Source organism: Humulus lupulus, chromosome 3, assembly GCF_963169125.1.
Source record: "Humulus lupulus chromosome 3, drHumLupu1.1, whole genome shotgun sequence".
NCBI classification, from domain to species: Eukaryota; Viridiplantae; Streptophyta; class Magnoliopsida; order Rosales; family Cannabaceae; genus Humulus; species Humulus lupulus.
In genome coordinates, this window is record NC_084795.1 from 267,730,613 (window position 1) to 267,746,652 (window position 16,040).

A 16,040-nucleotide genomic window follows, 5' to 3' on the forward strand; every position below is an offset into this window, starting at 1 on the left:
GTCCAATTCAAGCTTAAAAACTTAAAGCTTAAAACTTGAATTACCTCCAATAGAGTTGTTCCAACAAAATCCTTCGACTAATAAGCTTCTAATCTTTCCTAGGATCGCTATGCCTCAATCCTCGCTTGAATCCGAGTCCTAGAACTCAAGTTACCTTCGAAAATACGATCGGGAGACGAAAAGGAAACTTAGAGGAAGAGAGAACGTACATAACGTTCTTTTATTCTTTTCAAAGGTTACTTCAATCTTAAATAGCCTCAACCAAATCCTAACGCTCGGGGTCCCGAAAACACTCCTGGGGACAAAATAGTCAAAACCTCTAGAATTTCCCCCCGATCTTACTAACTCCCAATTTATCACCAAATATTAATTCCCATTACCCAATAACCCGGTAATGCTCTAAATACCCCTTGACTCACTCCGAGTCAAGAATAAATCTCGTTGTGACTTTCCCACTAGCTTACCTCCTAGGATTGTCTTGTGTTGAGTAACCCTGGCATAACCAAATAATAATATAGCACCACGCATATATCACATATATGCCAAATATGCCCGAAATGGCCAAAACATGAAAATCACCAAATTACTCAGAAATGAGTTCACATGCATATTTAAAACACCTAAACATGCATATTATCATTTAATAACACAATAAATCAACTATGGCCCTCCCGACCTCCTAATCAAGGTCCTAAACCTTATTAGGAAATTTGGGGCATTACACTAGGTCTAACAAGTTTGAGTTTCAGGTTCAATGCAGCAATGGTAGTGCCTTGGTTGTCGATTTGGAATTCAGAACTTGTACATGTAGGAGGTTTCAACTAAATGAGCTTCCTTGTGGCATGCACTAGCTACTATTGGGCTCATGGGAGGTAATGTCTTCAATTATGTCAACGAATTCTATAAAAAAGAATCATTGGAAAAAGCATACGAGCAGAGTGTGCATCCTATGCCTAGTCCAAATATGTGGCCTCAGACAAGACTCAACCCAATTGATCTACCACCTGAGATGAAGCTGCTTGGAAGACCTATGAAAGCTAGGAGAAGGGAGACAGATGAACCTCCACCTGGTTCAAAGAAAGCTCAAAGAACTGGACAAGTTAAAACATGCAGCAATTGTCTGAAAACAGGGCACACGAGAGAAACATGCAAATTTGCTAAGGTGGATGAGGTATAAACTTTATGCTTTCTTCTCTTCCTAGAAAAGTTTTATCATTGATTCAAGAATAATTTAGGATTAGTTGTTTTATCATTGTTTTGTGAATTTGGAGCTGAATATTTGTTTGTTCAACCTATTTTAGAATCATGTGGTCAAAAAGAGGTCATCCACCACTACAGAAACCAACTGTAGCATCCCAAATTGCTAATAAGGCTTAGGGCCTTGATTAGCGTGCCTGGAGATCAATACGTGATTTATTATTATAATATGTGAATTTGACGAGTATGTGATTAGAGATGCATGTTTAGGTGAATTAAATATGCATGTGGGCCCCGTTTGGTTATTAGGGGCATATTTGTAATTTTAGCCTGTTGAGGGCATAAATGTAATATTTGTGCATATTATGTTTGACACCACATGTGAGTGGTGATATATTTGAGATGCACAATCCGAGACAGACCTAGAGAGCAATTTAGCTAGAAAGTCACAACGGGGTCAAATACCCGGCTAGGGAGGAGATTAGGGGTATTCTGGGAATATTATATGTGTTCGGGAATTTATTGAGTAGCAGATAGTCACTTATCAATGATTTAGTATGTCGGGATTAAATAGGGGTTTATAGGAATACTCGAGGGACTAGTGGGACACGATAAATGACAAAATTGCCCTTGGGGTTACTTGGGGATTTAAGATAAGCTTAGGGGCAGATTTGTCTTTTAGCAAATGGGTTATACACTTAGATTAGTCTTGGGAAACCACTGGAATAATACATAAGTGATTTACTCTCTCTCTCTCTATCTCTCGGTTCTCTCTTAGAAGCTTGGAGATTTTGGTGAAAACTAACCAAAAACTAAGGATTTAGAGCTGGAACTTTGGGGGTTAGAAGCTTGGAACTTAGGGGATTAATTCAGAGATTTAATTAAGCTCAAAGGTTTTCAGCGAGGCTCAGACTAGGGGACTGTGCTCGGGACATTGGTGCTCGGAAAGCTTAAGACACAGGTAAGAAAACTGTTGTAACCGTAGAGCAGGGCGATGCCCTATAGTTTGTGTTGCAGGTCACGACCCTTCATGACTGTGTTGCAAGGCGTAGCCCCATTGATTATGTTTACATGTGTTTAAGTATATGTTTAATTATGCTATGTGTGCATATATGTGAATGAACGGCAATAGCTGGGAATGACGAAGGCCGAGAACGACGAGGGCCGGGAACGGCAGGGCCGGGAACGGTAGGGCCGGCAAGGGGCTGGGAGCAGCGTTAAGCATGCGGAGTGCAAGTTGCCAGGGTGAGACCCCTATAGGATACCTGGGATATCCTCACGGTGTAGACCACAAACCCAGGTCCTGGTAAAGCGCCTGGGACGGCATGGTCGTTTGTGTTTAGCCTGTTGGCGGTTTTATTATATATTTGCTTGTGTGGAGTTTTCTTGTTGGCCTTCGGCTCACGGGTGCTTTATGGTGCAGGTAAGGGCAAGGGGAAAGTCGACCAACCATGAGTACGAAGAACGTGAAGCGACGCGTACATGTTTGGCCTGCCTGGCTGCCACGGTCAGGGGTATTTTTGGAAAATGTTTGTATTAAACCTAGTTTTGTCGATTAGTCAATTTTAATCTTATTTTTGAGTTGTAAATGTTTCCAAAAAGTGTTTTTGGATCCCAAATGTATATCGCTTTATAATTTTCAAGGGATGATGATATTTTCAAATTGTATGACTTTTATTACGATTTAGCTACACTTTTAACCTAAAACATCAATTAGCGAGTTGATTGCACGTTTATAACTCACTTAGTAATGACTCTAAGGATGTAGGGTGTTACAACTTGGTATCAGAGCGAGCCAAGGTTTATGGTTCCTGGAGATTGACCGAACATGTACGCTGCTATCAGTGACAAGCTCAAATCAGGGTTGGTTGGTAATGAATGAATTATATGCCTGAATATGTGCTTAAATCCCTTGTTTGCCTGCTTATTTTATATAGAGCATGATGAATGAGTTAACATATGCATGATGCCAAGACATGGGCCCCTTGAGTGTTGTATGCTATTTGTGTTTATGGATTACTGTTATGGTTGGCTGATGTGAATTGGGAGGTAGTTTTGGATGTTGTTATCATGCTTGATGAGCGGCGTCATTGATTGCAGGCATATTGTTGAGATGCCTCGACAATCATCGAGACTCCGCGGCAGTAGGGCCGGGGATGACAACTAGGGTCAGGACCCTCCACCTGCCCCACACAATTGGCAACAGATGTTTGTCAAAATGGAAGCTAGACTGCATCGAACAGAGGAAGAACTTCGACAACTGAGGCAGCAGGCCCCTCCTCAGGCCATTGGGTTTTCAGTTTAGCAGGTTGTGGCGTCAGTGCTGGTTCAGCCTGTTATGGAGAATAGGTGGGAACCTTTGTATGAGAGGTACAGGAAGCAACATCCTCCCACCTTCGAGGGTGGACCAGACCCACTGCGGGCAGAGCAGTGGATGAATATGATTTCCTCCATCTTGGATTTTATGAGGGTGGTAAGGAACGAGAGGGTAGCTTGTGCCTAGGGGTGAGCATCTAAATCGGCAAACCGTGGCGACCGACCGCACCGCACCACACTACACTGCAGTGTCAAAAGTGGAATGGTTCGGTATGGTTTGTATCTTAGATAAACCTCGTGATGTGGTGTGGTGCGCGGTTTGGCGGTGTGAAATTTTGGTTTGCACCACACCGCACCGTATACTTACAAATATGTTAAAAAAAAAATTAAACTTTAAATATATACCATTTTTTAGTAACTCAATATGAAATTAGGAGCCCACTTAAATTAGGGTATAACCTTATTCTCTAACACATCATACACAACAACAACTTCTTCCTTTCTCATCTCATTTGCGCCTTTTCTCACACATTTTTTAACACACTCACACCGTGGAAAACCACCCAAACCACACCGCAAAAAATGGTTTGGTTTGGTGCAACAAAATCACACCGCACGGTGTCTTCTAGCTACTACACCGCACTTGTGGCGTGGTGTATTAAAAAGAGTTCAAACCGCCCAAACCACACCGTGCACACCCTTTCTTGTGCCAGCTACATGTTCAGAGAAGATGCCCGCATCTGATGAGATGTAGTGACTCAGAGGAGGAATGTTGCAGTTATGACTTGGGAAGAATTCAGAAACATCTTTAATGAGAAATATTACAGTGTTGCAGTCCGAGCTGCGAAGGTTGACAAGTTCATCAACCTGACTCAGAACCGGTTAACAGCTACTGAGTACGCCTTGAGATTTGACTGGTTGGCGAAGTTTGTGCCAGATTTAGTGCGGACTGATGCGGCAAGAAGGGATAGATTTGTAGGGAGGTTGAATGTTATGATCGCCCATGATGTGAAGATTACTTTGGATTCGGAGACTACTACATATGCTAAGGTAGTGGACAAGGCCCTTACAGCTGAGGTGGCCAAGGATCAGATATGGAGAGAGAGTGTTGTTAGGCGCGATGTTAGGAGGACGGTGCCTCCTTTTACTGGATCCAGTTGGGGTAGTAGCCCCATTGAACAGAAGAGAAAGGCCCCAGATTCTTTTGTTCCTCCTAGCTCGGATAGGAGGGCACGGGGTGCTTTTAGCGGCCGTCAGGGTGGAGGTGACAACTGGAGGAGTTTTCCAGTGTGTCCTTGGTGCAGACTATGACATCAGGGAGAGTGTAGGATCAGGGCCTGCTTTATCTGTGGGAGTGTCAATCATCTGAAGAAAGACTACCCACAAGCCAAGAAAGAGGAGCCAAAGCAGGGTGTCGGTCTCGCTCCTGCCTGAGTGTTCACCTTGACTCAGACTGAGGCGGAGGCTAGCCCCTCGGTTGTGACAAGTCAGATTTCTAGTGCTGGTTCTTCCTATACTGCATTGATTGATTCGGGAGCTACCCATTCATTTGTGTCTGCTAGAGTGAAAGATTAGCTGTGGGACTTAGTGATTTGTATGCTAGGGGTTTTCAGACTTTATTGCCAACTGGGGAACTGGCAGTCTCTAGGAGATGGATTAGAGCATTGCTAGTAGAGATAGATAGTACATAATTGTCTATGGATCTGATTGAGTTAGAGATGGATGACTTCGATATGATCCTAGGAATGGATTGACTATTGAAGTATGGGGCGATGATTGACTGCAAGCGCAGGATTATGACTTTTGAACCAAAAGGGGAGGTACCCTTTGTATTTGTGGGGACAGTTAGTGGACTGTGGGTACCTGTGATTTCAGCACTAAAGGCTAGAGACCTGATGCAAGAAGGTTGCATAGGATTCCTAGGGAACATTGTGGATACCTCTAGGGTTATGTCAGTTGGACCGGGTGAGACCAGATTGGTATGTGAGTTTTCAGATTTATTCCCAGCAGACCTGCCAGGGTTGCCGCCGCAGCGGGAGATTGAGTTTGTTATAAAGTTGGCACCAGGGGCAGAGCCAGTATCTAGGACACCTTACAGAATGGCTCCAACAGAGTTGAAGATTCAATTGCAAGAGTTACTGGATTTAGGGTTCATAGACTGAGTTTCTCGCCATGGGGTGCTCTAGTATTGTTTGTTAAGAAGAAAGATGGATCTCTTAGGATGTGTATTGACTACAGGGCGCTGAACAAGTTGACCATTAAGAACAAGTACCCACTGCCTAGGATCGACGGTTTATTTGACCAGCTACAGGGAAAGACAATATTTTCTAAGATTGATCTCCGGTTAGGTTACCATCAGTTAAGGATCAAAGAAGAGGACATAGCAAAGACCGTTTTCCGCACGAGATATGGACACTATGAATTCCTGGTTATGTCCTTTGGATTAACCAATGCCCCAACAGCTTTTATGGACATGATGAATAGAGTTTTCAAGGACTACCTGGACAAGTTTTTGATTGTGTTTATTGACGACATTCTGGTGTACTCTCAGTTAGAGATAAAGCATGAGCAGCATTTACGTTTGGTATTGCAGCGGTTGAGAGAGCATAGGTTATATGCTAAGTTCAGCAAGTGCGAGTTTTTGCTACCGCAAGTCACGTTTCTGGGCCATATTGTCAGTAAGGAGGGGGTTCTGGTTGACCCAAGTAAGATTGAGGCAGTGAGAGATTGGCCTAGACCGAGCAATGTTCCTAAAGTTAGGAGATTTCCGGGATTGGCAGGGTATTATCGGCGGTTTGTTGAGGGGTTCTTCAGGATAGCCACACCATTGACTGAATTGATGAGAAAGAAGAATAAGTTTGTGTGGATAGACAGGTGTGAGAACAATTTCAAGGAACTGAAGTGGCGACTGATCACTGCGCCAGTGTTGAGTCTGCCGACGACAATGAGAAGTTTGTGGTCTACTGTGATGCTTCCATACAGGGTTTAGGGTGTGTGTTGATGCAAGCCGGAAATGTGATAGCCTATGCATTGAGACAGCTAAAGGAGTATGAGCAGAGATATCCTACACATGATCTGGAGTTGGCAGCGGTGGTATTTGCACTTAAGGTTTGGAGACATTATCTATATGGTGAGAAGTGCGAAATATGCACCGACCATAAGAGTTTGAAGTACTTCTTTACCCATAAGGATCTGAATATGCGCTAGAGACGGTGGTTGAAATTGGTAAGGGATTATGATTGTGATATCCTATACCATCCTGGGAAAGCTAATGTAGTGGTTGATGCATTGAGTCGGAAGGGCCCATGATCGTTGTTCAGTTCGAGACAAATATCTGATAAACTAACTGAGGAGATGACTAAAGCGGGTATAGAGTTGGTAGTTGGTCGGTTAGCCAACATCACTCTTCAGTCTACACTCCTTGAAAAGATCAAGGAGGCGCAGGGGAAGGATTCCTAGTTGAGAAGGCATAGAGAGAGTGTCTTAGTCGGAGCGGCTAAGGACTTTTCTATCTCAGAGATGGGATTACTGAAGTACAAGGGTCGGATTTGTGTTCCGATGGATTCTGATATCCAGCGAGAGATCTTGGATGAATCTCATACCACTCCCTATTCTTTACATCTAGGTACGACGAAGATGTACCAAGATTTGAGAGCCTTGTATTGGTGGTTGGGAATGAAGAGGGACGTGGTGGATTATGTGGCCAAGTGTTTAACTTTTCAGCAGATTAAGGTTGAACACCAGAGGCCAGCAGTGTTATTGCAGCCTCTAGGGATCCCAGAGTGGAAGTGGGAAGATGTCACTATGCACTTTGTGGTTGGTTTGCCGAAGACTGTGGGACTACATGATTCGGTGTGGGTGATTGTGGATAGGTATACCAAGTCCGCCCACTTTATACCTGTCAGGACGACTTATACTGTGGAGCAGTATGCCGAGTTGTATGTGAAGGAGATTGTTCGACTTCATGGGGCTTCGAGGTCGATAGTATCCGACAGAGACCCCACCTTCACCTCCAAGTTTTGGGAGAGTCTGCAGAAGGCTATGAGCACGCAGTTGCAGTTTAATACCACTTATCATCCTCAGATAGATGGACAGTCTGAGAAGACGAATCAGATACTGGAAGATATGCTACGAGCCTGTGTGCTAGATTTTGGGGGATCTTGGAGCAAGTATGTAATGCCCCAAATTTCCTAATAAGGTTTAGGACCTTGATTAGGAGGCCGGGAGGGCCATAATTGATTTATTATAGTATTTAATGATTATATGCATGTTTACGTGAATTATATTATTATATGATGGTGAATGCATGCATATGGGCTCATATGTTAATTATGAGGGTAATTTGGTAATTTGGCCACTGTGGGCGTAATTGTATATTTTGGGTGCATGGTTGTGATTAATTAATATAGCCACATTATAAGGTGGATTGGTTTGAGCTAATCGACATGAGACGATCATGTGATGTAAGTGTTCAGTCTAGTCATAACGGGTTTAAGTTCGAGGCTCGGGGTGGGTCTCGGGGTGAAATTAATGATTAGAGCATTACCGGGAATTAAAGGGTAATGGGATATGATTTATTGGTATTTGGGAATATTGAGAATAGCGGGAATTGGAGAGCGTTAATTATAATTAACGAGATAGGCGGGAAAGGACAGTTTTACCCTTGGAAGCTTTTAAAGGGGTTTATTTGGCTTAAGGGCATTATGGTCTTTTAACCTTAAGGATTTATATCAGCCTTAGGAATTTTAGAAGGCTGTGGATTGATATTAAAACAGAGCATATCCTCATCTCTCCCTTTCTCTCCCGTACAAGTCTCCTCCTTCACTTTTCTTTGAAGTTTGAGAGCTCAAATTGAAGTGTTGAGCTAGGGGATTGAAAGTAGCAGCTAGGGAACTTATCTCAGCCATTAAAGAGGATTCAAACCGTGTTTGAGGTAAGTTTCTACCATTGATTTCTGGTTCATACTCTGTTTTGAGTTTTAGCTTTTAACTTGTGAATCACTTGTGGAAAGTTTGAATTAATGGAAGTTCTTGAGTTTGGGAACTTGGGTTTTGATGAGGGGGAGTTATGGGTGATGTTTGGAGGTTTAAATGAGTGTTTGGAAGAGGTTTTGAATTGATTTGAAGGGCTGGTTTGAGAGGAAAAACGCTGGGGAGTTTGCTGGTGCGTTGCTGATTTTTGGCTGATTTGGGTAATGAGCCGCGACCTGGCTTTTGTGTGCCGTGGCCTAAGGTGGCTTTTAAGGCAAATATGCCTCTGTCAGGGTGATGAGCCGCGGCATGGCTCTGGTGAGCCGCGGCCCATCAGGGCAGATTTGACCAAAATTGTGTTTTTAGCCTAGGGATGCTTACCATAGGCCTCGGGGTTGATCCTAGTACCCGGTTAAGTGGGGATTGATGTCCCAGAGGCTAGATATTGGTTTGGAAACTTATGTTGACCATTTTTATTGATGGTACCTTATATTTGGTTATGACTAGGTGACTGCTAAAGGACTAAAAGCTGATCGTTCTCAAGGGTCGTTATTTTAATCGTTCTAGCTCGACTTTGAGGTAAGAAAACTGCACCCTGTGTATATGTGACATGCATGGCTATTATGATGCATGTTGGTTGATTTATGGGCATGACATGCATGGTTACTATTGATGCATGTCGGTTGATTATTATGTATGACATGCATGGCTATTCTTGATGCATGTTGGTTGACTAATAAACGTGACATGCATGGCTGTTATTGGTGCATGTTAGATTGCTGGATATATTGCATATGATGCTTGGGAAACATGTGATTAGGACATGCTTTGTATACTGGGTATGATATTGTTCAGAGCTTGAGCCTCTGTGGTTGTACATGGTCCTAATTGTACTGGTATCTGTTTAGTAAGCATGCTAAATGCCTCGTTTACGGATATGGAACATGTGATATATGATTGGTGGCATGTCTTACTTGCGACACTGACTAGTCAGGGACCGACTCTAAAGTCGAGAATCATGCATTGAATGGCTCTATGGCATTAGTGCTAGACCGACCCTAAGGTCGAGGAACTTATAAGCGCTTGCCTGGTCTACGACCAGATGACTATAGCCAAGGTATATGACCCCGGCGACCGTTTGTCACATGGCTAAGGGATGTTGTCCATAGTTTCGACTCTAGGGTCGTGAGGAAGGTTATGTTGGTGACTAATCACCTTGCACCTGTCCTAATCCAACTTATGAAAGGATCACTTATCAGTTAAGCCCTGGTGACCCTATCGTCACATGGCTAGAGGGAGCGATGCTCATTATTGTGACTTTTGGCTATTGTCACCTATTTGTTTGGACTGATAGTCCTGAATGGTTATTATGATCGTTGTTGATATTATATCATGTTATATTGAGTTTTCTTGCTGGGCTTCGGCTCACGGGTGCTACGTGGTGCAGGTAAAGGCAAGAGGAAGCTGGACCATCCTTGAGTTGGAGAGCTTAGGTGATGACGTGTACATATGCAGCTGCTCGTCCGCCACGACCGAGGTTTAAAGTGGAACTAGGGTTGAACCCCGTTTTGCCGCTTAGAACGGCCTGTTGTAAATACTTTTCTGTAATAGACTTTGAAACTTTATTTTCGGGATCCCAATGTATATATTAAACGTTCTAGTGAAACGTTACATCTTAACCAAAGTTTTTAATCCCTAAACCGCTAATCATACTTAGTTCACGATTTTGGCCAAATGACTCGATTAGCGAGTTTAGCACTGTTTACAAGGCACACTGTAACCGTCCCTGGAGTTTGGGGTGTTACAAAGTATCTCCCTTTGATTGAGTTTTCGTATAATAACAATTATCAGGAGACTATCAGAGTGGCTCCGTATGAGATGATATTTGGGAGGGAGTGTAGATCACCTATCCATTGGGATGAGACGGGTGAGAGGAGATACTTGGGTCCTGAGAAGGTTCAGAGGACCAATGAAGCGATTGAAAAGATTAGAGCTCGAATGCTCGCCTCCCAGAGTCGCCAGAAGAGTTACTCAGACATGAAACGCAGAAGCGTAGAGTTTCAGGTCGGTGACCATGTGTTCCTTAGGGTTTCACCTTTGAGAGGAGTGAAACAGTTTGGTGTTCGGGGCAAGTCGAGCCCTAGATTTGTTGGCCCCTTTGAGATTCTAGAATGGGTTGGAGAGGTAGCTTACAGATTGGCGATGCCTTTAGCTCTATCAGGGGTTCATGATGTTTTTCACATGTCCATGCCCCGGAAGTATGTATCAGATTCTACACATGTACTGAGTTATGATAATTTGGAGCTGGACCAGGATTTGTCATATGAGGAAAATCCAGTTCAGATTCTTGACCGGAAGGAAAAAGTCTTGTGGAGCAAGACCATCGCCTTGCTGAAAGTGTTGTGGAGGAACAACAAGATTGAGGAGGCGACGTGGGAACTTGAATGAGATATGCAGGAGCGGTATCCCGAGTTATTCATGTAATTTCGAGGATGAAATTTCTGTAAGGAGGGGATAGTTGTAGCGTCCCAAATTTTCTAATAAGGCTTAGGGCCTTGATTAGCATGCCTGGAGGGCAATACGTGATTTATTATTATAATATGTGAATTTGACGAATATGTAATTAGAAATGCATGTTTAGGTGAATTAAATATGCATGTGGGTCCCGTTTGGTTATTAGGGGTATGTTTGTAATTTTAGCCCGTTGAGGGCATAAATGTAATCTTTGTGCATATTATGTTTGACACCACGTGTGAGTGGTGATATATTTGAGATGCACGATCCGAGACAGACCTAGGGAGCAATTTAGCTAGAAAGTCACAACGAGGTCAAATACCCGGCTTGGGAGGAGCTTAGGGGTATTATGGGAATATTATATGTGTTTAGGAATTTATTGAGTAGTTGATAGTAACTTATCAATGATTTAGTATGTCGGGATTAAACATGGGTTTCTAGGAATACTCGAGGGATTAGTGGGACATGATAAATGATGGAATTGCCCTTGAGGTTACTTGGGGATTTAAGATAAGCTTAGGGGCAGATTGGTCTTTTAGCAAATGGGTTATACACTTAGAAGAGTCTTGGGAAACCACTAGAATAATACAAAAGTGATTTACTCTCTCTCTCTCTCTCTCTCTCTCTCTCTCTCTCTATTTCTCGGTTCTTTCTTCTCTCTTAGAAGCTTGGAGATTTTGGTGAAAACTAACCAGAGACTAAGGATTCAGAGCTGGAACTTTGGTGGCTAGAAGCTTGGAACTTATGGGATTAATTCAGAGATTTAATTAAGCTCAAAGGTTTTCAGCGAGGCTCGAACGAGGGGACTGTGCTCGGGATATCGGTGCTTAGAAAGCTCGGGACACAGGTAAGAAAACTGTTGTACTCGTAGAGCAGGGCGAGGCCCTATAGTTTGTGTTGCAGGGCACGACCCTTCATGATTGTGTTGCAGGGCATAGCCCCATTGATTATGTTTACATGTGTTTAAGTATTTGTTTAATTATGCTATGTGTGCATATATGTGAATGAACGACAAGAGCTGGGAATGGAAAATGCCGAGAATGGCAAGGGCCAGGAACAGCGAAGGCCGAGAACGGCAAGGCTGAGTACAGCAAGGGGTCTGGAGCAGCATTAAGCCCGTGGAGTGCGAGTTTCCAGGGTGAGACCCCTATAGGATACCTGGGATATCCTCACGGTGTAGACCGCAAACCCAGGGCCTGGTAAAGCACCTGGGACGGCATGGCCGTATGTGTTTAGCCTGTTGGCAGTTTTATTATATGCTAAGTGGTAGCTATGTATATGTTATTTGCTTGTGTGGAGTTTTCTTGCTGGCCTTCGGCTCACGAGTGCTCTATGGTGCAGGTAAGAGCAAGGGGAAAGTCGACCAACCATGAGTACGGAGAGCGTGAAGCGACGCGTACATGTTTGGCCTGCCTGGCTGCCACGGTCAGGGGTATTTTTGGAAAATGTTTGTATTAAACCTAGTTTTGTCGATTAGTCGACTTTAATCTTATTTTTGAGTTGTAAATGTTTCCAAACAATATTTTGGGCTCCCAAATGTATATCGATTTATAATTTTCAAGGGGTGATGATATTTTCAAATTGTATGACTTTTATTATGGTTTAGCTACACTTTTAACCTAAAACCTCGATTAGCGAGTTGATTGCACGTTTATAACTCACTTAGTAATAACTCTAAGGATGTAAGACGTTACACCAACTGAAGCCATACTTAAAAGGAAGGAAAGAAGGTTGAAACAACACGCTAAAGGAGGAACTAGTGGCGCAAAGAATGTTCAACCCGATACTGTTTGACTGGAAGGAGTTTCATCTTTTGATTTTATTTTGAACTAGTGGCTGAATCTTGTATTTTGGTGTCTGTTATGTGTTATGCAACGTTGGTATTTGGATGTTGGGGTTGATGGCTGTTTTTTGAGTCATGAAAGTGTTATGTTGACCATTTTAGAGTCATGTACATATCACCTTTTGCACAGATCATATAGACTTGTTGATCATATCTATTTTTTGAGCCATGACAGGGTCATGCTGGCCATGATATTGTTCATGTACAGATTAGATACATTTGGCTTTTAAGGCCTATTTTTGTACAAGTCGTGTTATGGTAATGCATGTAACTAGTTGTTGATCATATCTATTTCACAAAATGCATAAACTAGAATACTGAATTCAAAAAGCTTGCTGAATTTGAATACTTAATTTTGAGCAATCAAGTAGACCATCAAAATTAGACCAAGATAGATTATATTAATTCGGGGCTTCATTTTACAACAAAATTCATTACAAATCAATGCCTAGGCTGTAATAGTTTTGTCATTGCCAATACTGCACATGAAGATTACCCAAAAATAAACTAACAATGCCAACAACTTCTACTTTGATTTTGTAGCCCAAATAACCACAACCAATAGAATTACAGCAAAATACAAAGTATTCAAAAAGTAGTAACACTGCATTCGACCTCCATCATTTACTCTACCCCTACTTTCAGCACAACTTTCAAAACTTTCTCTTCCAACATTTTGAAGGTTGTGAGATTGTGTCTCAAATCCATTTGAAGAACCACTGCATTGCCGATGACTTCCAAAGTCAATTGTCGTATTTAGGGATGTGATTTCAGTTTCAAGGTCACCAATTTTTCTTAGTAGTCTAGGGATGACCGCCTTTGCTCGTTGGCACATGAGAGGGTCTATCCATTCAAAGAAATTACACCCACCATGAATCTGAGTTGACCCAAACATACAAGTTTCTAGTCATTACCCATAACCATTTATTCAATGAATTAGATTACAAAAAAAATGGAGACCAATCTTACTCGATACTTGTCGCATGTTCTGAATCTTCGCCCAAGATTTTTGTTTGTCCAAGCCGTTCTTTCTACCACTGGCCTTGGTGGTCGACAAGGGAATTTTTTTTCAATTTCCATTAACCTACTGCAAAAGATGTCCTAACCCCCCAATTCGAAGGAATTACAAGTTATCTTCCAGTGGGTTGAAGTGCTATACCGTCGGGGGGAGAGCGTCGGGGTGAGGTTTGGGGGAAAGCGACGAGGTGAGGTTGCCTTCTCTGGGTGTGGGTGTTCGATCGTCTTTTCTGGGGATGGTTTGTGGCTGTGAGGGTTGTAGATCATTTTTTTAGATTAGATGTTATTAATCTCATAATATTAATTGCTTTTGTTTTATATTAGTTATATAAATGTTATTAAGATATTAAACAAAAAAGATTTTAGATTTTGTTAATATTTTTTTAAAATTTAATAATTTAACCCAATCGGGTTGTGCCATGTGTATCCTGTATACCCCTAATGACTTAGGGACCAACGACTGCAACAAAACATTAACGGTAGACATTATTGTTGCCAAAATTTTTATAAGCATTTAAGTGCAACAAACTTAACTACATAGACATTATTGCTGCAAATTTCCGTATGAACTATAATAATTTATATACATATAAATATTTTGCTTAATATTAATAAATAAATTTATATTATATATAATATGAAAGTTATAAAATAAAAAAGAAATATGCCATTTGTTTAATTAAGAACATTATATCTCTTCTATATAATAAGTGTATTGATAACGAAATTTTTTGGTTTTAATGGTTTTTTATTTTTTTAATGTTCTTTAACGGAATATTCTTATAATTAACGGTAGTTTGTAAATACTTAAATTTAAATAAAATAAAATAAATAATTAAAAAAATTAAAATAGGATATTTTTGAGATATTTTACAATGATAATTATTTAAAAATAATAAATAATTAAAATATGATATTTTTGAGATATTTTATAATAATAATTATTTAAAAATAATAAAATCATACGTTTTATAACTTCAATAAAATTTAATTAAACTTAAACTTACTTATTAGAATAATATTATATTAAACATATAGTATAGTTTACTGTGAATTAGCAACAAATTGATTTTTAAAAAAAAACTAGCGAAAAACTTAAATTTAAAATCCACGTTGAATATTTAATATTATATTAAACATATAATATATAATCTCTTGTTGTCACTCTCAAATTAAAAAACTAGAACAATCATAAACTTAAACAAAAATAAATCAATTGTTTAATTAAAATATGATATTTATTTGAAATTTATATGACATTAATATAAATTTAATAAAAACAATTAATAAATTCTATAAATAAAACTAAGCAAACGTGCATATTGCACATTGTTTATAACTAATATATATATATTAATATCTCAAAAATATTATATTATTAATTTGTTTAATTATTTATTATTTTTAAATAATTATCATTATAAAATATATAAAAAATATCTTAGTTTAATTTTTTTAATTATTTATTTTATTTTATTTATAAAAATATTATATTAAATATAAGAATATTCCTTTCAAGTTAACATAAAATAATAAAAAACGGTTAAAACAAATTTTTTTATTTATCTACACACTTATTATACTGAACTTATTATACTGAAGAGATATTAATATACACAAAATTATTAGATTATAGTAAAATCCTACACAAGCACATCTTTTGTCTTGTTAAGTTGACGCTCACTTATAAATAACTAGTATATATATATATATATATATATGAATACCAATATTCAAATATTGAAAATCACGAAAACGCCATTGTATTTATATTCAATTAATATATCTCATATAAATAATATAATTTAATTCTAAGAGTAGAAATGATTTATAGTTGCAAGGGAAAACTAGTACGGCTATTTGCATATAGACCGTATTTTAGTAGTTATTTTAAATTACTGTATAAATTAAAATTTCTTTTTAAATACTTTGTTATTTGTAATTTTTTCAAAAAAGTTGAGTATAAAAGTATAATATTATACGTGTAATTACAGCTGAAAAAGATAAGTATAAAAGTGTAACTTTTAAAAAATATTAGTATTTTAGCTGTAATTTATCAAAAAAAAAAATGGTAATTATTCAATGGGAAAAAATGCTGCAAGACGTGTCTTGATTCCATTGGCTGTAAATTTATATTTTAATTTCAGAAAATTCACCTTAAAAAACTTATAAAATGACCTACT